At 39.3% G+C, this 23,532-nt stretch overlaps 1 pseudogene; it reads right to left on the minus strand.

Moving 5' to 3' along the window:
• Window positions 1–11,893: 11,893 nt before the first annotated feature.
• Window positions 11,894–23,532, minus strand: part of LOC108703348 — a 143,340-nt pseudogene continuing 131,701 nt past the window's right edge.

Raw genomic sequence — 23,532 nt, forward strand, 5'->3', positions numbered from 1 at the left:
AAGTCATGTCATGTATGTTTCAGATTAATGCCATTGAGCAAATACAAGGGATATGGAGACTTGCCTTGAAACTAGAGATGGGCTTGTCTGAAATACGGCTCCTATGTAAATCCAGTATCGATGACATTAGCAGGCTAGGCACAGAGCAAGCACACATTCATGCAGGAAATGCCTTATGTTAAATTAACCCAATAGCCACCAACTCAAAAAGGTTCTCTGAGCTCTGCAGTTCCCCTAAAAAGTTGTTCAGAATTTAGCAACATTTGAATAACCTTTTAATAGATAAAAGGATAATTTCCATTCCCTTAGCAGAATTATTCAGGATTTCTCAGTAATGTAGGATTTCTTCTGAAATCTAACAAATCTAAAATAGTTGACAATATGTTTTTTGGTTATAGGTGGAGATGGGTAGCTAGACCCACCTTGTGAAGAAGCCACAAAGGCAGTCCAAAACGCTTATTAATGAAGATATTGTCATGTATCACTTGTTTATTCACAGTTTAACGGTCATGCAGTTCTCCTCAACTTGCTATTTTACAGTTTCCGAAAGCATAATAATAATAATACCCATATTCTAAGGTCCAGCAGTGAATCTTTCTAGCCATAAATGCCTACAGCATCGACGACAGAACTCACACAGAACTTTTTTTTTTCTCAAATTTTGTCCTTGTCTGTCTACATATTTCTCACTTCATTCTTTCCACGGTGTTGTTTAATTAGATTTTTTTTCTAATTCTTTTGGTGTTTTTCTCCCTGAAATGCAATTTTCTCAGAGATATTTTGTAGCATACAGAGTATAACCTTGCATTTTTACTTTGAGATTGTCCAAGAGACAGAAGAATATGATATGCCCCATGTAAATGCCATTGCATTACCAAAGAATGTTTGTGTAGCTTCATTAAAAGATTCTCATGCAAATGTATTCCTCAATACACCCTGGCCTCCAAAGTCAGTACAGCCCAGTCTCAGTTAAAGGAGATTCAGCACCCCTCCAAACGTGGTAGGATGAAGAGAAGACTAATACAACAATGCAGTATCTCTTTTAGAGGGGGGTTTACCCTTCGGCATATAATCAGACCTTGTCATTACTTTTAAAAGGGAGGTAGACTTCAGAATTTACATGAAAGTGCTGTGACCTAAACTACTAGCAGAAGGCAGAAACCCTTCTGATGCCTCTCCAATTTCATTCCTGACTCCAACAGGGAAGTTTAGTTTATCCAGTTCAAGTTCAACCTTTTAATCTTAAAGGAAAACTATACCCCCAAAATGAATACTTGAGCACTGTGAATCCTACGATCCTACTCTTATTTTTTAAAATGGCAATTTTCTATTTATGATTACTTAATGGCACATACTTCTAAAAAAGTATATTATTATGAAAATGGTTTATTTACATGAAGCAGGGTTTTACATATGAGCTGTTTTATGCAATATATTTTTATAGAGACCTACATTGTTTGAGGGGTATAGTTTTCCTTTAAGAGAAACCTGCCTAACTCACTACTACTGCTAGTTAATACAGAGAAAGACAAGAAAAAAACATCGGAAGCCTCTGTAATTTGGCTTAGAGGGGGATAGCCTTCCTCCCTGACTCAAAGAGCAAGACCAGTCACTGGATCAACTTTGGCACCCATTCATTGCCCAAGTTAGCTCTTTGTTAGCGTTCCATGCCTAAGCCTTGTTCCTGTGTTTGCTTCCTGGTTCGATCATGTGTTTGTTCCTGGCTACATTTTCTTGCTGTCTGCCTTGACCCTTTGCCTTTTGCTGACTATGCCGCTGCCTAATCCTTGTCTGTACTTCACTACAGGAATTCTCTCTGTCATGTTCAGGTTCCCTGTTGATCTTGCAGCAGAACATTCTTTTGGCCCCAAAAGGGACATCAGTATTTTCCCACAGATTTTCTCATCACTACTTATAAAAGGAGAAGGAAAGTCTGTATTTACTTGGGGGTACCAAAATGTAGGCACCCCAAAGTAATTGTATCTACTTACTTGAAACCTGGACCAGTGCTCCTATCAGCAGAAGAAAACTGCAATGGTCCGGGGGGTTTTCCAGCGAGCACCACAAAGTGATCAGCTTTCTTCTTCTTCTTTCTTTGTGCGGGTGTGCAAGCCAAACTTTAATGAAGAAGTCGGCTATTTTATTCTACTTTATGTGTGTCTGCCCTAGGAAATTTGAAGAAAGAAAAAGAAGGATGCCGATCACTCCATGGTGCTCACTGGAAGAACCCTGGGCTGGTGCAGTTTTCTCCTGATAGGAGCACCGGCACATGGTGTAAGGTAAGGATATATAATCACTTGGAAGTGTCTCCATTCTCTGCTTAATAAATAAGGCCTAAGGAGTTTAATTGTTACAAAATGAATTCATTTCAGCGCTGCAAAGAAAGCATGCATGTCATGATCAAAAAAATACCCATTCCCAGGTTTAACATATTTACAGTATATGGTAGATGTCAGTAAAACACAATTTTATGGCAAATAAAATATTAAAATCAATTTCAAGAATGTACCGCAGTGCTTTCAGGTGGAAGACAATGACAATACAGAACTTTAAAGGCACCATGAAACGACTGTAGGAAAATATTTATTATAATGTAATATGTAAATGTAATGTGATTATTGTTAAAAAAAAATTATATGTTAGATATATATATCTAGTGATGGGCGAATTTGTGCCGTTTCGCTTCGCCGAAAAATTCGGGAATTTCGCGCGAAATTCGCGAAACGGCCGTTTTTGATGCCCGCGCCCGTTTTTACGACGCCAGCGCCCGTTTTTGGCGCGAATTTCCGCGGGCGTTTCGCAAATTTATTCGCTGGCGGCGAAACGCGCAAATTCGCCGCGAATTCGCGCCTGGGCGAATAAATTCGCCCATCACTATATATATCTAATTTTCCAATCAAATATACTGCATGTGCAAATAATTTATACAAGTATATTGTTGTGACAATGCTGTGCTACTAAAAACAAAGCAGATCTTTTAATCTTTTCATTTGCTTTGTAACATATAGGCCAATGGCATGCATGTTTCCTTTGCAGCATTTATTTTGATGAAGTACACAACTGGCAAAAGGTAGTGTTTATTATGCTTTGCACCTATCACATGGTAAACTTTTAACTATTTGCCCTCACAAAATGCAGGTATTTTCTGAATGCAGACACACTCCAGATCTTAACAGGAACTGTATATATCACATATCACCCTTACTGGTGCCCTTCTTAATATTTCTACCTAAAGCCTTGCTTCCCTTCAGCTACAGCTACTGACCTGCTGTATGTGGGACTCTGGTAACTGCCAGATGTCAGACTCGGGACAATTAGAAAAGAAGTGCAGTATGCAACGTGCAGTTTTCAGCATCAAATCACTGTGTTTGGACACAATGGGGTCAATACACAATATGCAATTTGCAACCATTTTAGGAAGCCACTTTTGTGGTCATAAGTTACCCTTTTAATATGCTGATGTAAAAAGGTCCTCCAGCCTATTATGCCCTTGCCATGTGTCCAGTCCCAATATCACTGATAAATTAGTAAATTAGGTGTCTGTTACGTGTAAGTAACATGGCCCGTAGTGAAGGCTTTAAGGTGATACAGACATGCACTTCTTTGTTTTTAGATTATGAGCCTTTATTGGATGGAGCAGCAAGAAACAATACTGAGGCTACTTCCTCGCCTGCAAAAAAAAACACTGGGCAAGAAACAGCCTGTCTTCTCAGCTCTGCTTCATGATGAATCTGATGGAGCAGATTTCACTGTTGCAACCCTAGAGATTAGAGAATGCATTTTCACACCAAAATCCCCTCCACGTGTGCACATAGGCTGAGCAGCAGAGCCATCATAGAACTGAGGTGAGCAGGCTGGCTGTTTCTTGGCTGTGCTTATCCACAGACTGAAAAACAGCCTGGTCCGACTATCGCCTTAGCAAAATCTACATTTATAACAAGCTCAGGTGTCAATCAGCTGAAATGTTATTTGTATTCTTGGTGGCCAAATATGCAATAAAGGCATCTTACTATTAAGTAGTGCTTTTTTTTTTTGATGCAGGGCTCAATGGCCTTAACAATGAGACAATATTTTACATTCCAGATTAAATAGATGGAAAGGGCCTTACACCAGAAACCTTTTTTTCTCCCAGTCTTCTAGCTGTCTTATTTCCATGCAGGTACTAAATCACTCAGGTTCAGACTGGGCCACTGGGAAAAAAAACCTGAGGTGAGCAGGCTGGCTGTTTCTTGGCTGTGCTTATCCACAGACTGAAAAACAGCCTGGTCCGACTATCGCCTTAGCAAAATCTACATTTATAACAAGCTCAGGTGTCAATCAGCTGAAATGTTATTTGTATTCTTGGTGGCCAAATATGCAATAAAGGCATCTTACTATTAAGTAGTGCTTTTTTATTTTGATGCAGGGCTCAATGGCCTTAACAATGAGACAATATTTTACATTCCAGATTAAATAGATGGAAAGGGCCTTACACCAGAAACCTTTTTTTCTCCCAGTCTTCTAGCTGTCTTATTTCCATGCAGGTACTAAATCACTCAGGTTCAGACTGGGCCACTGGGAAAAAAAACCTGGTGGGCACCCTCATCCTGATTGTGTGTGTGGGGGGGAGTGGATTGAAGGGGCTTAAGGCTGGGGTGAGGTGCCCATGGAGGTGACAGAGGGACAGTCCAACACTGAAAGCTCTATCTATACCATACAGTAGAACAGGGAGTCAGAGGGACAGCAGAACTTGCAAACAACAAGAGAATTCAAGTCCATTGGATCAAAACTCCAGACTGTTTTGGTCCCAACATTTTTTCCCAAGCAGTTACCTTTATACTCTACTAATTTCCAACAGTTCATGAGCAAAATGTGGCTCACCAACCCCTTGGATGTTGCTTCCAGTGGCCTCAAAGCAGGTGCTTATTTTTGAATTCCAGGCTAGAAGGCAAATTTTGGTTGCATAAAAACCAAGTGTACCACCAAACAGAGCCTCCTGTAGGCTACAACTCCATATAGGGGCTTTCAAACAGCCAATCAGAGCCCTTTTATGGCACCCCAGGAAAAGGTTGGGGTGCCCTGTCCTCACTAATAGCTTATTTCTAAATCTCTGCTGTAGTGAAAATCAAAACTGCCTGGCTTCACTGGAAAATGTGCAAAATGGGAAAATTTAGCAGAATGTATTAATTCAACTGACATTTTTGACAGGTTTCCCGTGTACCAAATGCATTGTAGTCATTTAGGGTTTTTTTCTCACATTTTTCTGCACACAGTGAATTAGTGTCAGGTGTTTTTTTGTTTTTTTTCATGTGTAAAATGCTTCGGAGTCAATGGGTGTTTTTTCTTATCATTCTCACTCCAAATGAATTGGAGCCAATGGGCATTTTTCCTCTCTTTTTTTTAAGCAAAAAACTTGATTTTTTTCTAGTATGGAAACCTTGCAAAAAACATTTACTCATCCCTACAATACAGTGATACTTTATTGTACTTCAAGACCTTTTTATAGATATAAAAAGTTAACCAGTTCTGCCTTTTCCCTACTTATTCTCTAATGAAGATACATTTTACTTATTGCCTTATGTAATTATTAAGATGTAGACTAATACTGTAACTACAGTAACTAAATGTAACAAAACTGTCTGAAAGAATGGTTGTTAGGATGCAGAACTAAGTACAGTACGTGATCTGGTTTTCAAGCCAATTCATATTACAAAGATGAAGCCATGAATTACTCTGCTTTGGGAGCAAAACACAATATGAAATACAGGTTCCTAAGAGCAATTTACAATATGCTAGTGAGCTGAAAACAGAAGTTTTAATAAACATATTTTTCTTGCTTCTCCAGCAATAAAAATGTAAAATGTAGTTATTTACAATTCATAACTACTATTAAAGCCCATGCATGGATGTCTTTTATAATATGTAAAGCTACTCATTCAGTCTAGGAAGCACATTTATTTATTGCTTTAAACAGTTATTTCTTGGCACTTATACTGTCAGTCTTTCTGCTGCATTAGTGCACTTCTACGCAGGCTGGCAGGAAGATTGTGCTCAGCGCCAGAAATATGGACAGGGGCCAGAAAGTCAGAAGTTAATTAATCTAAGTAAAGGGCTTTATGCTTTTTTGGTTTGCATTAAACAAGGCATAAAGCATCTGTTCCACTCACACAATCTGTTTGTTAGCTCTTAAAACACATCTAAATATAAGAACTTATACAGCATGTACTGTATGTTAATATTTAAGAGAGAAGGGTAAACCACCTCTTATTATATGCTGTTTATATGAGATTTGAGAACAGGTATGCTCTTACCAGAATGCTGTGTTTTGATCTACAGTATTTCTTGGAAGCAGGTATGTGGAATTAATGAGTATCAGCTGGAAGAGAGATCAGGCCATAACAGAAACTGGGGCATTGAACTGGCAATAGCAAAATAGCTGGGTTTTGTACTACTGAAAAATGTAGTCAAACAGCCTATCCAGCATGGGGGAATTTCATCCATCCAGCATATAAGATAGGTCACCCTTCTTAATTTTGGCCCAAAAGATGAAATTTCTACAAACACTGCACACAATTGTTCCTAGGGTTAATAAAGTGACAGTCGTTGTTTTTAAATTAATGCACATTGTATGGTTAAAAGCATTCAGTACATTCATATAATAAGCATGTTTTTTAGGCATACATTACAGGCATAAGTGGGCTGTAGTCCCTACATGTCCCAAACAAGCAAGCAGTATATGGATGAAATGTTATTGGTAGGCATAAATATGACTATTTAAACTATGTATTAGTGGAGTTGGTGGGAAATGTTTGTGTTACCTGGAATCTAACCAGTTTATATTTTGAGTTGTAAAGGCATTGCTCCTCTCCATAAAATGAATTAAATTGAACTGAAAATTAATTGAAATGGTGGTTGTGATAGTTTTTCATTAAATGGTGATTTTTTTTTTTATTCAGAAATAATGGTTATGTTTTCTGCCATTTCACTATAGAAGATTCAGGGCACTGGTCCCCTGCAACCTATGACATTGCATTGTACATGTGGTAGAAAAATTCCAGTGGAGGAAATCTCAAACTACCCCTTGGAATTAAATACTGATAGAAATGGCATCTGCCTGTCAGTGTGCACATGAGGTGTGTTTCATAACTCAGTTGATATTCCTTGAATCAGACTGAATGCCCACCAGCAATTATAGTATAATGGTCTAACTTCTGGGGATGCAGGGGATGAAATAGCACCCAGGCCCGCCCCTCCATTGATGCATGCCAGAGCCACAATAAAGCAGCATGTCTGCCCTAGAATTCTGGAGTGGGGGGGGGCTGAGTGCACATCCTGCACTAGGAATACTAGGCTAGCTATGCCACTGAACGGTAATGCTCTGTTTACTGAGCTTGCCAACTACCCCTTGGAATTAAGTGCTGACAGGAATGGCATCTGCCTGTCAGTGTGCACATGGTGTGGATTTCAGTCACAAAAAAACTGGATAATACAAAAGCCTAACCTAGAACTCTCTCATCTGAGGTTTATGAAGAGCATGGATGGAATAAAGTAGCAGAAGCTGGCTAATTAACAAACCTGTCTTGGCAGGTATACAGATTATTTTAAAAGTCAGAACAAAGTGCAGAAAGGGAGAGACAAATACAGCTTTCAGTTGCAGTTAACTACTTAATTTTCTTACATTAGGTAAAATTATATTTTTCAATTTACATCACCTACAAAATCCTTTGGGCTCCAAAAGGATATTAGTAAGCTGGAGAGAGTTTAGAGACATGTAACTAAACTGATTTATCAGTGTTTGCAGATGACACAAAACTATCCAGCCCAATTAATGTTCATGCTGGAGAAGAGGCACTTATGGGGAGATATGATAACTATGTATAAATATATAAGGGGATCATATAATAATCTCTCTAATGCTTTATTTACCAGTAGGTCTTTCCAGCTGACACAAGGTCACCCATTCCAGAGAGATGAAGTGAAGATGTGGAATCCTCTCCCTAAATCAGTTGTACAGGCTGATACATTAGATAGCTTTAAGAAGGGGTTGGATGGCTTTTTAGCAAGTGAGGGAATACAGGGTTATTGGAGATAGCTCATAGTACAAGTTGATCCAGGGACTAGTCCGATTGCCATTTTGGAGTCAGGAAGGAATTTTTTCCCCCTCTGAGGCTAACTGGAGAGGCTTCAGATGGGTTTTTTTTGCCTTCCTCCGGATCAACTAGCAGTTAGGCAGATAAAAAAAAACTAGAAGGTTGAACTTGATGGGCGTGTGTCTTTTTTCAACCTTATGAGAGTAGACTGTCACGGTTAGGGGTGTTTTCTCTGGAAAAAAAGACACTTGCAAGGGGACATGATTACTCTTTAAAAGTATAGAGGGCATTATAGACAGAAAGCAGGAGATCTTCTTCTCCATAAAATGGATCACCACACCAGAGGCCATCCCTAGTAGACAGAACTTTAATTTGAAGCAGTGTAGGTGGTTCTTCAGAGTGAGGACAGTGGGGTTCTGAAATTCCCTGCTTGATGATATTGTGTTTCTGTTAAAGTGTACTGACACTAAAAAATGTATTTTCAAAATATTAATCTACATAAAAGTTACATATAGGTCACGTTGATCATATTTTGCTGATAGTTCTGCTTTTGTAAGTAATTATTAATTGAAGTTCCTAAACCTGACTGTTTTGCCAACTTGAGTGAGTTAATTAGGGCAATCCATTTTTGCGGAGTGATAGGTGATGGATCCATCCAATTAGGGCACCAGGGCGTCAAGGAGGCCTAGCAAACATGTAGCTGGGTTAAGTATTTGTGTTAAGTCCAGTTCTGCTGCCATAAATTCCATGACATATTGCCAGAATTTCTGGATGTGAGGGCAGTTCCACGTTAGATGTATACAATTAGCCACCTGGGCTTTGCATTTCGGACAGTTAGGAGAGTCACTTTTCCTTATAATATACAATTTTTGTGGAGTAAGATAGGTCTGATGCATAATTTTAAATTGTATAGGCTTGTCTCTCATGCTTACTAAGGGTTGAAATAGGCTGTCTATAATTTCTTAACTAGAAACATTTAAGCACAATAAATGACCAATCTTTGTGGAATAACTCACCAAAGTAGATACGTGGCCTGGGTGCTCCTGCCCCAGGCCCTCAGCCTCAAGGGATCGGACATATACAGCCAAACAAGTGTTGGTGCAATGCACTTTGGTAAACCAACACTTGTTTGTCTATCTATAATTTCTTCCCAATTGTCAAGGTCTAGCTGCACCCCGTTGGCTTCCCATTTGAACCTCACCCTAGGCCGTGGGTCATACCTTTTGGTGATTAAGCTTATAGGAGAGCAAATTAGATTTGTTTTATGTAGACTTTCTATTGATGTAAAATAAAGAGCTTCTAATATTGAGGCTGGGTTCTCAGGGTCAAATATTTTCCAGTTCGCTTTGTGTGAGATTTTGGAGGCTAGATATTATAACTCCTAGCTTGGGAATGCTAACCCAAGTTGGTCCTGTGGGGCATTCAGGGTGTTGGGGATTTATTTCCCAAAATAAATGTGGATTGGGTATGGTTTATTTCCAGTAGGGTTTTCTTAAGAATTTGACAGGGGGTGTTATTCAGTATGTAAGGAAATTTAGGCAAAAAAAACATTTTGCATAAGTTTATCCTAGCTATTAATGTAAGAGGTAGCTTTGTCGTGTGTTCGGGGGTATTTTTGAATTTGTAATGGAGTGTGTGAAGATTATGCAGGGGGAATTGTGCTAGGTCTTTGTGAATAGTTATCCCTAAGTATTTGAAAGTGTGAGCAACCTTGAGAGTGCATTTTGGGTCTGTCATTACTGGTGGTTGGTCATCTAAAGGGGAAGTCAACCTAAAGTATCTAAGGATGGATTAAAGCAGGCATTTAAGTCTCGCATAATACACATTGGAGCAGGGGGTAGTGGTATTACAATGTTGTACATATTGTGTAATACTATATCGGTAAAGGGTGGTTGGATATATCTATTTATCAGCAGGAGGGGTTTACCTGCTATGACACATGCTATTATTTGGTATCGACCCGACCTGTCCGAACGAATGTCTACTACATCGAACAGTAGACCCTTTCTCACCAAAAGTGATGTGCCTCTGACATATGTGGAATATGTCATATGGTGCAGCAACTCTTTTATCCATCAAATGTGTTTCTTGTAGCATCAGGATGTTAATGAACTAATATTTAGTTGTATAACCACTGTTTATGAGAACTGCTGCACATCTGTGTTGCATGGAGTCGACCAACTTCTGGCAACTGTTACATTTCACAATACTTATGTATTTCTTGGTTTTGCCTCAGAAAACAGCATTTTTGATGTCACCCCGCAAGTTTTCTATTGGATTAAGGTCCAGGGATTGGGCTGGCCACTCCATAACGCCAATCTTGTTTGTCTGGAACCATGACATGCTTATTTACTGGTGTCTTTAGGGTCATTGTCTTGTTGAAACACCCATTTCAAGGGCATTAACTCTACAGCAACATGACCACTTCAAGTATTCCTAAGTACTGAAACTGATCCATCAACCCTGGTATGCAATAAATAGGCACAACACCACAGTATGAGAAACATCCCCATTTCATGAAGCTTGCACCACCATGCTTCACAGTTTACTGTGGCTTGAATTCAGTGTTTGGGGCGTCATCTGACAAACTGTCTGTGGCCCCTAGACCCAAAAAGAACAATATTGCTTTTATCAGTCCACAAAATGTTGCACCATTTCTCCTCGGGCCAGCTAATGTGTTCTTTGGCAAATTGTAACCTCTTCAGACTTTTTTTCAACAGTGAGACTTTGCTGGGACTTCTTGCCAATAACTTGGCTTCTAATTGTAACAGTATTCACAGGTAACTTTAGACCTTTCTATGATCTTCCTGGACTTGTTAATTGCTAAGTATTTGGCATTTTGGCCATTCTTCTATCCATTCGAATGGTCGTTTTCAGTTTTCTGCAAAACGTCTTTCAGGTTTTGCTTGCAATTTTAAAGCAATGGAGATCATATTAGCTGAATAGCCTATCATTTTCTGTACTCTCTATATGTTTTCCCCTCTCCAATCAACTTTTAACTAAAGTACGCTGTTTTTCTGAACAATGTCTATAATGACCCATGATACTAGGATTTTCAGAGAGAAATGCAGTAAAACCAGCATGCACAACAATTGATGGCTTCCTTACTTAAATAAGGGCAGTAATTGGCAATAATTGACCCCACTAAGAATCTTACTCCAAGCAGAGAATGTACCATTACCAACCAGCCCCTCTGTACCTGATCTTATAGCCAGTCATGAAATTCCTAAGTGACTTCTGGTTGTAGACTTGTACTTATTGTACTTCTGCCTGATCTCATTTTGAACGTCTAGAATACTCAGATAAAAAAACAATAATTCATTATGATCTCAATGATTGATGTCCAGCACTCAAAACATCTATAAATCAACAACCCTCCACCTGCTAGTTAGAGATTCTTACCATCTGTCCAAAAGGCATTTCAAAAGTCTTATACTTTGTTTTGTTTCTTTTTTTCACTTTCCTCTTGGCTACCCTTCCCTGAAATTATAACTCGAAAATATTAGCACACATCCTTTTAATACATTTTCATCTCTGCAAAACATGCAGAAATGTAATTAATAAATATTGCCCTTTTATAGATCTCTATCTAAGCAAGCAAACAGAAGCAGAGTTCTGCATAACAACATGTAGCAAGTGACTAAGGTTTTCTACTGATAGGCTGGTAAATTTATATAATCTTGATATAAACTAAGTCATGATGTCAGTATCATCATGCATGCACCAGAAAGTTCAGGACCAGCAGGGGTAGCCCAATAGACACCATGATTTCTGACAATGCAGAATGATGCAAAATGTAGTGTTAAAAAGAAAACATCAATGAGTATGTAGAAAAAAATCCGGAAATGTTTTTATTGAAACCAGTTGTTTTACTAAGATGTTTGTTATGTTCTACACTGTGAAATGAAGTGACAGAAATCCGTGTAATCCTCAGCTTGTTATCTTATGATATAATTTATTGAGAAGACTTACATATTACTAGTGGCACTGGTTTATATCACTTAAAGGCAATTTCCTAGAGTACCTATAGCATCAGAAGGGTTTTCCTTCAAAGTGTTCCAAATTAAAGGCAACATCCAGAAATTCTGGTGAGTGTTCTTATTTCCAGTGGCTGGAGCTGCTGCCGGGTCCCGACCAACATACCTAAGAGACAGTAAAAACCGTCAGTGACAAAGCTGCTAGTAATCACAATTAGTCACAAGATACAAATTGTACAAATACCATGCTGGGCCCTGTCCAATTCCCATGCCAGTTAATTATAATGTTCATGCTACCTGCACTCCCTTAATTCAGGATATTCTTTAGTCTCAGTCTGGCATATACCTGCCAAATTACTGTAGGCTCCAATATTTTGCATAGCACTATTGGCACATTAATCACTTTCAGTTTTTATTTTAAAAATGTAAATATCATCTAAAGCCCTGAAGAATTTGGCTTTGAATTTAATGAGAAGTTCTATAATACCAAAGTATCCACCCCATCTTCTTCTACCATTCATTTTTCTGGTAACACCAGAATTTAAAAAAAAAAATTAATTCTGGCACACCAGGGATTTAAACAGCCCATTCCAATTAGAGTCCTGCAAAGGGTTAATTTTTTGGAACCTGTACCCGCAACCTGCAATCAGCAACCCGGACCCGCTACCCGCATTCTTACCCGCTTGGACCCGCTTACCCGATCCACGACCCGCTGACCATCAAGAATCAGGTAGTGCTGTCATTTTAAACCAGAAGTGACATCATCGGAAGTAGTCGTGGTCAGAAAAAAGGCATACAACAGGAAGTGCTTTCATTGTAAACCGGAAGTGACATCATCGGAAGTAGGTGTTGTCAGAAAAAAAGGAGTAAAAATGGCTATTAAGAAGACCCGCGGAACGACACATGTCTGTACCCACACCCCGAACTTCTACCCACAACCCGCAGGGTACCGCAGGTTTTTGCGGGTAACCTGCGGGTACCTGACCCGCTGCAGGACTCTACCTCCAATTTGAAAAAAATACTTAATATCATGTTCTTCTATGCACCTATGCAATTTACTTTACTTTTCCTATTTTAGAAATGGTAAGCATTGCCAAGTAATTTTGGGCTACATACAGCAGCTGTCCAGTAAGGATGCTTTGCTAGCAGCCCAAAGAATAATTTAACATGCAGGCAGCTTCTCCAATGAGAACAAACTATATATCCAATACTCACCCTCCCCTGTATTTTTCAGCCAGAGGGAGGGAACGGCACAGCAAATGACAATGTCGCTTCAAATTGTGTCCTGTCAGTCATCTAACATGGACCTGCTATTTTGACTCACTTATTGATGGATCACTTACTTACTCATGAATCTCTGCTATTGCAATGCTTCTCTATTTGTTTGGTTCTAGTAGCACTGGAAAAGAATACTTCTAATTTATTGTTTGTAACTACATACACTCTGGTTACCACTGGCATAACAACGGTGTGCCAGATCCCCCGCAAAAAAATCATCTGAGGGGCCTGGTACGTACATACCTGTCATTTCTCCACCCATCCTTGTGATTTGTAGGTATAAGGCAGTTAAAAAAGTGAGAAAACAGTTGCTAAAAGACAATACCCTTGACAACAGAACAAAGCTTAACCCAGAGAAAGTATATTCCTTACTGGACCTATGCCTAAATACCACATATTTCAAGTACAAGGATAAGTTCTACAGGCAGAAGCATGGCTGCGCCATGGGATTGCCAGTTTCGCCCATTGTGGCAAAACTGTACATGGAGGAAGTGGAAAGGCCCTGGATAGCTTCAAAGGAATCACTCCCAGTCATTGGTTTCGTTATGTGGATGATACATGGGTTAAAATACACACACATGAAGTACAGACTTTCACTGAACACATCAACACAGTGGACCACAACATCAAATTTACACAAGAAGATGTGCAAGATGACTACTGGCTTTTTTGGACTATTTGGTAAGAGTCAGAGAGGGTGGAAAGCTGAAAAAAAGAGGTCTACAGGAAACCTACCCACACAGACCAGTATCTGTTGTTTGACTCCCACCATCCACTAGATCACAAAATGGGGCTCATCAAAACTCTTCACAGAGCAGACAAGATCCCAACCAGCGAAGAGGCTAAGTTGAAAGACATGAAACATCTCAGAGGGGCCCTAAAGACATGTGGGTATCCAGATTGGGCTTTTGTGAAAACCAGTAGAAAAAGAAGCAATAACACCAAGACTACAGGTGAAAGCGGAAAACAGGACAGGAGAAAAAACGTGGTCCTCCCATATGTAGCTGGGGTGTCGGAAAAACTTAGAGGGATTTTTAATAAACACCACATCCCTATCTGCTTTAAACCTCCCAACACACTGAGGCAGCAACTAGTTCACCCAAAAGACCCCATCCCAAAGCACTAGAAGAGTAACATTGTGTGCGCAGTTCTGTGCAGTGAGGAATGCTCGGATTTGTATGTGGGGGAAACCAAACAACAGTTACTGGTGGTTGGTCATCTAAAGGGGAAGTCAACCTAAAGTATCTAAGGATGGATTAAAGCAGGCATTTAAGTCTCGCATAATACACATTGGAGCAGGGGGTAGTGGTATTACAATGTTGTACATATTGTGTAATACTATATCGGTAAAGGGTGGTTGGTAGTAATGGAGTAATGGAGTAATGGTAGAGTAAACAAGTTAATACTCACAAACCAGGGTTACCGATAGGCAACCACTGTATAGGCAGGTGGGGAGATTATCCTGACCCCACTCAGGAATAAGACATCGCTCTCTGTAGAAGAAGAAAAAGGGGATGATACCCCTCCACTCGGGGTGGACTCGATATAGTAGTAAGACAAAACAGAGGCGCCAAAAGGATAAAATTAGCTAAAAACACTTAAAAACCCAATGGGTAATTCAGAGGAGGTAGTAGTGGACTTACCTCCTCCAAGCAGACACCAACGAAAGTGGTAATTTTCAGTAATAGTTTATTCACAAAACAGTATTGCAACGCGTTTCGCAGGCATTTCCTGCTTCATCAGGCAATGTGGAACAGGAGTAAAAACAACTAAAAACACAGAGACAGGCAAGTTTGTAAAACATTATTGTATACGGCTGTTCGAATTATGGGGAAGTGTAGATACTGAGTAATGCCCTTGGGCCAAGTATATGGGGGGAAGGGGAAACAAGGGGAGGAGAAATAGTTCACAGCATGGGGAAGCAAGTGCTGATGGACATGGGGGATAGGCTGCTGGTATATATTATCTAAATTGGAAACCAAGTATCTGGGTGGGAGACATAATAGGAAACATAAAATGGTAACATAATAAAGAACGTGAACTAAGGTATATTTAAAGACAGGGGATGTAGCACAGATGACTAAACCAACAAAAGAAATCAATAAAATTAAGATGGAGTGGATAAAACTTACCAGTGTCTTTGTATAAACACGCCAGGCGCCTCTGTGCTGCTTGAGGACGCCTGAGCGTGTTGTATAGTGTGACTAATTGAAGGGAAGTATGTGGGGGGTAGGGGGAAACAAGGGAAAGAGGAATAGTTCACAGCATGGGGAAGCAAATGCTGATGGACATGGGGGAATAGGCTGCTGGTATATATTAGTCTAAATGAGAAACATAAAGTATCTACTGTAGGTGGGAAACATAAAAATTAAACTATGTGGGAGACATAAATTAGTGAACTAAGGTATATTTAAAACAAGGGGATGTAGCACAGATGACTAAACAACAAAAAAAGGAAATCAATAACCTTTAAGAAGGAATAGATATAACTTACCAGTGTCTTTGTAAAAACACGCCTGGCGCCTCTGTGCTGCTTGAGGATGCCTGAGCGTGTTATATAGTGTGACTAATTGGAGGAAAGACAAACAGGAAATGGTGTAGCCATATTGGTGGTGGAAAATAGATAGTGGTATGAACAGCCATTTAGGTTGGGGCTAATAAAGTGTCATAACCAATGAAGATGCAAAGGAATGCATATAAATATATAAATATATACATACACACATAAAAAATACAACCTGATATAAGAACTCTAAACAACGTTGAATAAAAAGAACCTGATGTGAGAACTCTAAACAACGTTGAATAAAATTAATGTTAAACAAAATATAAATACCCGGACCGATTATAAAAATGAGGAATAAATATCACGTAATAAAATAGCCACCGTGTACATCAGTAAAATCAGTAGTACTAACAACAGATGATAATAATCGTGATGATAATAATAACAATAGTAATAATCCGTAAACGCAATGTATATGATGAATACAACTTTTGGTATAGCATGCAAAACTATGCAGGCAATCATGCAAAAGTATGCAACCAGACATGCACATCACCTTTTCCGAAATATTGCGAAGTGATATAAATAATCGGTCATAAAAGCATCAAATATATAGTGGATAATGTACCCTCTACTGTAATTTATAAAGATATGTTACCGAGGAGTTATGTGACCATATAAAAGCACGAGGCCGCAGGCCGAGTGCTTTTATACAGGTCACATAACTCCGAGGTGACTATTAATATCTTTATAAATTTTAAGTAGGGGGTACATTATTCATTATAATCTAAAGTTTCAGAGAGAGAAGAGACGTTGTGGAGGGGTGTGCCTGTGTGAGTGCTGAGGGAGAGAAGACTCCTGCACAGACTGACTGAGGCTTACCACGTGGTCATGGTGGGTGGAGGCACACTGTAGCAGGCAATTTTTCTGTCAGTCTCATGAGCCAAGACCTCCACACTCTCCACACAGGGCAGTCACACAGTCCGACTCCAGCCAGCGAAGCCGAGGGAAGGGGGGCATGCCGGTGCAGCATAGCTGTTGTAATGTCCACACTCTGTCTCCCCACCCACCCAGTCTCCAAGACCGAAGAGTGACAGGGTGTGGGAGGGGCAGACGGAGTAGTTGGAGGGGGAGCAGAAGAGGGAGAGAGGTGCTGATCGTTCCCCCTTTGATTTTTTTTCAGAGCACAAGACTCTCTGCTGCTGCTGCTCTTAGAGAGCCTTCCTGCAGCAGGGCTATTTAGAAGCCCGACCACTGTGTCAGGCTGCAGCAGTCACTGAACAAGCGACGCTGCTCTTAACAAGAGGGAGAGGGAATTAGCGACATATATGGTCAAAACCCGCCTCCTTAGACGTCACTCACCGTCTGACATCGCAGCTCCCAGGGGCTTAGAGTTTTGGCTCTGGGCAAAGGAGGAGCATTCCCTACTGCGTGAGTACGATTTAATCCTGGCAGTCGGAAGGGAAGGGGGCAAGAGCAGCGTTACAGTACAACTGCAGGGAGACGGAAGTGCTGAGCATCGGCGGAAGTGCTGATCCAAATAAACAGCGCGTTCTGACGTCAGAACGCGCCGTTTATAGGGATATAATTTACAGTCTGGTCCCATAGGGAAGTGACCAGACTGTAGATTATATATGAATAAGTGCAATAAAACTAAATAAAAAGGCTACTAAAAGAGAGGACTAATAAAACATAAAACGGAACAATATGGCATATGGAATGATACAAGATGAATTAATAGAGTTTTTCTAAAACTTCATTGAGACCCTCAGGTACCAGGGTCCTGAGGGTCTGGATCCAGTACATTTCTCGTTTTTTTAAAATGTCAAAGGCTGCAGAATCTGAGGAACTGATGGAGTCGATAAGTGTGATAGAAAAGGTGTCGGGGCTGCTATTATGTGCTCTGTAATAGTGACGTGACACACTGTGCATAGGAAATTTATTAATGATGTTCCTTTTATGTTGGCCTATACGGCTCCGGGCAACTTGTGTTGTCCTGCCAACATATTGGAGATGGCATGGACATGTTATGAGGTAAATGATGTATTTGGATTGGCAGGAGATGTGACTCTTGATGGTATATTGAATCTTGGTGGTGAAGGATGCGAAAGTGGATATATTGGTAACAAAAGGGCAGGCTAAACAACGGGAATGGTTACAGGAATATGATCAAGGTGTAAGGGGAATAGGTCCTACCGGATTGTTATAATTCCTGTCACGTAATTTGCTAGGGGCTAAGATGTTGCGCAAACTGGGTGCTCGTCTGTATGTAATTAGAGGATTACATACAGACGAGCACCCAGTTTGCGCAACATCTTAGCCCCTAGAAAATTACGTGACAGGAATTATAACAATCCAGTAGGACCTATTCCCCTTACGCCTGGATCATATTCCTGTAACCATTCCCAACCTAAATGGCCGTTCATACCACTATCTATTTTCCACCACCAATATGGCTACACCATTTCCTGTTTGTCTTTCCTCCAATTAGTCACACTATATAACACGCTCAGGCATCCTCAAGCAGCACAGAGGCGCCTGGCGTGTTTTTACAAAGACACTGGTAAGTTATATCTATTCCTTCTTAAAGGTTATTGATTTCCTTTTTTTTTTGTTTAGTCATCTGTGCTACATCCCCTTGTTTTAAATATACCTCACTAATTTATGTCTCCCACATAGTTTAATTTTTATGTTTCCCACCTAGATACTTTATGTTTCTCATTTAGACTAATATATACCAGCAGCCTTTTCCCCATGTCCATCAGCATTTGCTTCCCCATGCTGTGAACTATTCCTCTTTCCCTTGTTTCCCCCTCCCCCCACATACTTCCCTTCAATTAGTCACACTATACAACACGCTCAGGCGTCCTCAAGCAGCACAGAGGCGCCTGGCGTGTTTATACAAAGACACTGGTAAGTTTTATCCACTCCATCTTAATTTTATTGATTTCTTTTGTTGGTTTAGTCATCTGTGCTACATCCCCTGTCTTTAAATATACCTTAGTTCACGTTCTTTATTATGTTACCATTTTATGTTTCCTATTATGTCTCCCACCCAGATACTTGGTTTCCAACTTAGATAATATATACCAGCAGCCTATCCCCCATGTCCATCAGCACTTGCTTCCCCATGCTGTGAACTATTTCTCCTCCCCTTGTTTCCCCTTCCCCCCATATACTTGGCCCAAGGGTATTACTCAGTATCTACACTTCCCCATAATTCGAACAGCCGTATACAATAATGTTTTACAAACTTGCCTGTCTCTGTGTTTGTAGTTGTTTTTGCTCCTGTTCCACATTGCCTGATGAAGCAGGAAATGCCTGCGAAACGCATTGCAATACTGTTTTGTGAATAAACTATTACTGAAAATTACCACTTTTGTTGGTGTCTGCTTGGAGGAGGTAAGTCCACTAATACCTCCTCTGAATTACCCATTGGGTTTTTAAGTGTTTTTAGCTAATTTTATCCTTTTGGCGCCTCTGTTTTGTTTTACTACCAAGTCTGAATAGAGGTAGGGGGGGGGGATGCTACATCTACTGTCTGCCACATACAATGCTTTTTTGGCACCTCTCCCTGGAAGGTTTAATAACACATCAAAACTCTAATCTTGCTAATACAATCAACACCTAACGTAATGACATCATTGTGGATTATAATAAACAGATTATGCTGATTGAAGAAACATTCCAGGGGATATATAGTGAAGCAATATCCTATGTACAACAAGTAATTCTGAATTGAGAAAGTCAGTTGGATGACTGGTGAAACGTCTTCAAGGAAAAAACACAGCAAGTCTAGTTGATTTGACTTATTTCTATAGCTATACCATGACCTGGATGAATGAGAATCTTCACAAACCTATTTAGAATTGCCTTGATTGCAACTTTGTTGTATACAACTCTTACAGGGAAGAACGGGGATGGGACCCAAACTGCTCTTTACTCAATCACCTGATAAATGCAGACATATAAAATGATGTGCATGGCCAACAAGTGCATCTGAGCAGTTGCATCACTGGATTCTTTCCTTAAACACTTCCTATTCTGAACAGGAGTAACCTGTAGCAGGCTATAAATATATATTATTGTTCCTGACAGTGCAACTAATGAATCAGGGTTGATAATGCAGTGAACAACTGTTACAGTTTCATACATTAGTTGCTATACATTCATTAGCAGCAGCTTTAGCCCCTACTAAACTTCTTCTCTCAATATCAGCACATATTTGTTCCTTTCTGAAGTAAAACTGATGCTATGAGTTACCTCGATTACAAATGGCTTATTACTTCTGCAGCATTTAAAGATTCCCAGACCTTTGAAAGAGGGAGTGTTTAAAACATTGTTTTACAGTCAGCATTAAAGTGAACATTAAATCAGTCATTTCTCTCTTGTTATTATGCTCATAAATATGGCCTGCTGCTCCAAAAACATAATAATCATTTATCAACTCTGGGCATATTTGCCCATGGGCAGTTACCCATGGCAACTAATCAGTGATTAGCTTTTTAAAGCCAGCTGCAAGTAAAATAACAAATGCAACAATCTGATTGGTTGCAATGGGTTAATGCCCATGGGCAGATTTGCCCAGTGTTGATAAATGATCACCAGCATGCTGTACAGGATACAGTTACAGTAAAGGACTGCAACCCCAATACAGCTCTTGGATCTATTAACCAGAATGCCGGGGGTTCTGAATAAGGAAGCTTTCCATAATTTGATCACCATATCTTATATCTGCTAAAAATAATTTAAGCATTAAATAAAACAAATAGAAATGTAGTGCCACCAATATTAATCCATGCAGCTTAGTTGGGATCAAGTACCAGGTACCGTTGTATTATATCAAAGGATATATATCCCAAGGCTTGTTTTCAGTAAAAAATATTATTTATAATATTATAGTATTCAAAATTTAAAAAGTTTAAGATACATACTGACCCCGCATGGCCCACCCAAGAGGGAACCAGGGCTCGTCCCTCTGGCTATTTCTATAGATATACGGAAATCAGGTGTATGATTTACCGTTGTATTATTACAGAGAAAAAGGAAATTGTTGTCCTATAATTCGGAATTTTCAGGATAACAGGTTTCCATATACGGAATGTCAGTTTAACTTTAGAAAAGACAAAATATGTGCTTACATCATAAAGAAGAATGGAGCTTCATGTGATTTATATAAAGGTTTGGAGCTGTACATGATATCAGCACATATTTGTTCCTTTCTGAAGTAAAACTGATGCTATGAGTTACCTCGATTACAAATGGCTCAATCTCGGCTTAATTACTTCTGCAGCATTTAAAGATTCCCAGACCTCTGAAAGAGGGTGGTGTTTAAGGTCATTCCTCACATTGCAGAGTGCATAATAATTCCCTAGTTATCCTAGTGAAGGCATGCTGTACCTGTATGTTTGTTTAGGGATCTTTGTAAGCTTGGCTCAATTACTGTCATACTGTGCAAGGTGCATGTATTTATGGAGTATTGACATACTAGCAATACATATCAAGAACACTAACCCTCTAATTGGCACAGCCACAGTTAGATTAAAGCTTATTGCAAATTTTATAAGTGTAACATGTTGCTGCTATTCTCTTTCAACTTTACATCTTTCCTTGGTGGAGCCAAATGACTAGCATCACTAGTGCTCTTTCCCACTAGAAGTTACCAGAAGAAACCACTTTTTTGCCGCCCCTGGTAACTGGTTTGGTGTTGCTGCCTGCTCATAGGTGCAGCGCCCCTGGACAGGCATCAGCTCTTTGGAAAAATGGCTTCTTCTACAGAAATAAATTACTTTACAGCAAGAATGTAATTAAGAATGATTGAGGCATGACTCCATTAGAATAATGAATGATTAAGTAAGGCTGAAACTGCAAGTTGAATATATAAATAGAAATATCAAGAGGAGAATAATTATACAGTTACTTATTAGTATTTCAATTAGGCAAATTAAAAATAAAAATACAAAAGCGCAGTACCAACACTACCCAGAGATCCACTCCCAAGATAATCTAAGGGAAGGTTAAAGGCATTCAGAGGACAAGTACAGTATGAAATACTTGGGCCAAAATCAAATAAATATATGGCATTTACACCCAAACAAATAGGTAGTTTATATTCACAGAACTAAGTGAATTCCTAAGCAGAACAAATGTGATGGTCTTATGGATCTAAATACTCTGCTTGATGTATAATTAATGCTGACACCATGTAGAGAAGGAACAGCTTACGACTCCACTGGTAATGTTTCTCCACTCTACTCAGCACTTTGATTCATATAATAATTAGTTAAGTTGAACAAGGCAATTAGAGAATGAGAAAAAAATAAGACATTTATGAACAATCACTATGTTGTATTCAAGACAAATTATGAATTGTAATTCTTCATAGATTTTATACTTTGTGGACACAAAGTACTGATATGGCAGTTGAATCCATTATACTAAGGACCATTCAAGCACAGCCATTTTTACTACTCAGCTAATTCTTTTTAAATAAGCCAGACTCCATACATCCTATTTGTGCTAGACAAAGTGTCATGTATGTCATCTGATTGTCTGATCCATAGGATAAATAATGTACAGTTGTGTTTAGAATAATAGCAATATGAATAAAGCTCAAAATCAGTGATGGACAAATCTAACATGTTTTGCGTTGATGAAAATTTGCGAAACAGCGAAAAACATGAAGAAAAATATATCATATTTACATTATTCTTTTGCAGAAAGTGAAAAAAAAAATGTTTCATGATTTTGCTTTCCTTTGAATCACTGAACTAATATTTAGTTGTAGGAGAAGGAAAAGCAAAATGCAAGAGATTAAAGAAAAAGTCGGGAAATTTCAGTACAAATCCGGAACTGCTGGTTGAGTTGCCAAAATCAGGACTGTCCCACAAAAAACGGGATAGTCGGGAGGTATGCTTCAAGTATTTTGATGTATTAAAACTGATCCATCATCCCTGGTATAAGATAAATAAGACCAACACCATAGTATGAGAAACATCTCAATATTATCATGCTTGTTTTCACAGTGTACTGTGGCTATAATTCAGTGTTTGGTGGTCGTCTGACAAACTGGCTGAGGCCCCTAGACACAAAAAGAACAATCTTGCTTTCATCAGTCCCCAAAATGTTGCACCATTTCTCTTTAGGCCAGTCAATGTGTTCTTTGGTGAATTGTAACCTCTTCAACACATCTTTTTTTTCAACATTAGGACTTTGCGGGGGCTACTTGCTGATACTGTAGCTTGGCTTCACATAGGCATCTTTTAATTTAAACAGTACTCACAGGTATCTTTAGATCTTCTTTTATCCTCCTGGAGCTGATCATTGACTGAGTCTTTGCCATTTTGGCGATTCTTCTATCCATTCAAATGGTTGTTTTCAACAATGTCTTTTAGGTTTTGGCTGCCATTTTAAAGCATTTGAGATCATTTTAGCTGAGCAGCCTCTCATTTTCTGCTCTAGTCTGACCAAACTAGAATCCATGATTTGACCTTATTTATTATTAAAAAAGCTCATTTAAATGGATCAGGGAAAACTTGATAAAATAGACCAAATTTCCGAATGGAACAATTTTTTCAGGTTTTTGTCCAAAAAGCCCAAAATAGGGCTTCGGATTTTTAGGGCTAATTCCAGCTCAGACCACAGAAACTTCCAAATAGGATATAGACCTATGGACCTTATATACAACCACAGCAGGTCTGAG

This window comes from Xenopus laevis, chromosome 7S (genome assembly GCF_017654675.1).
Source record: "Xenopus laevis strain J_2021 chromosome 7S, Xenopus_laevis_v10.1, whole genome shotgun sequence".
NCBI classification, from domain to species: domain Eukaryota; kingdom Metazoa; phylum Chordata; class Amphibia; order Anura; family Pipidae; genus Xenopus; species Xenopus laevis.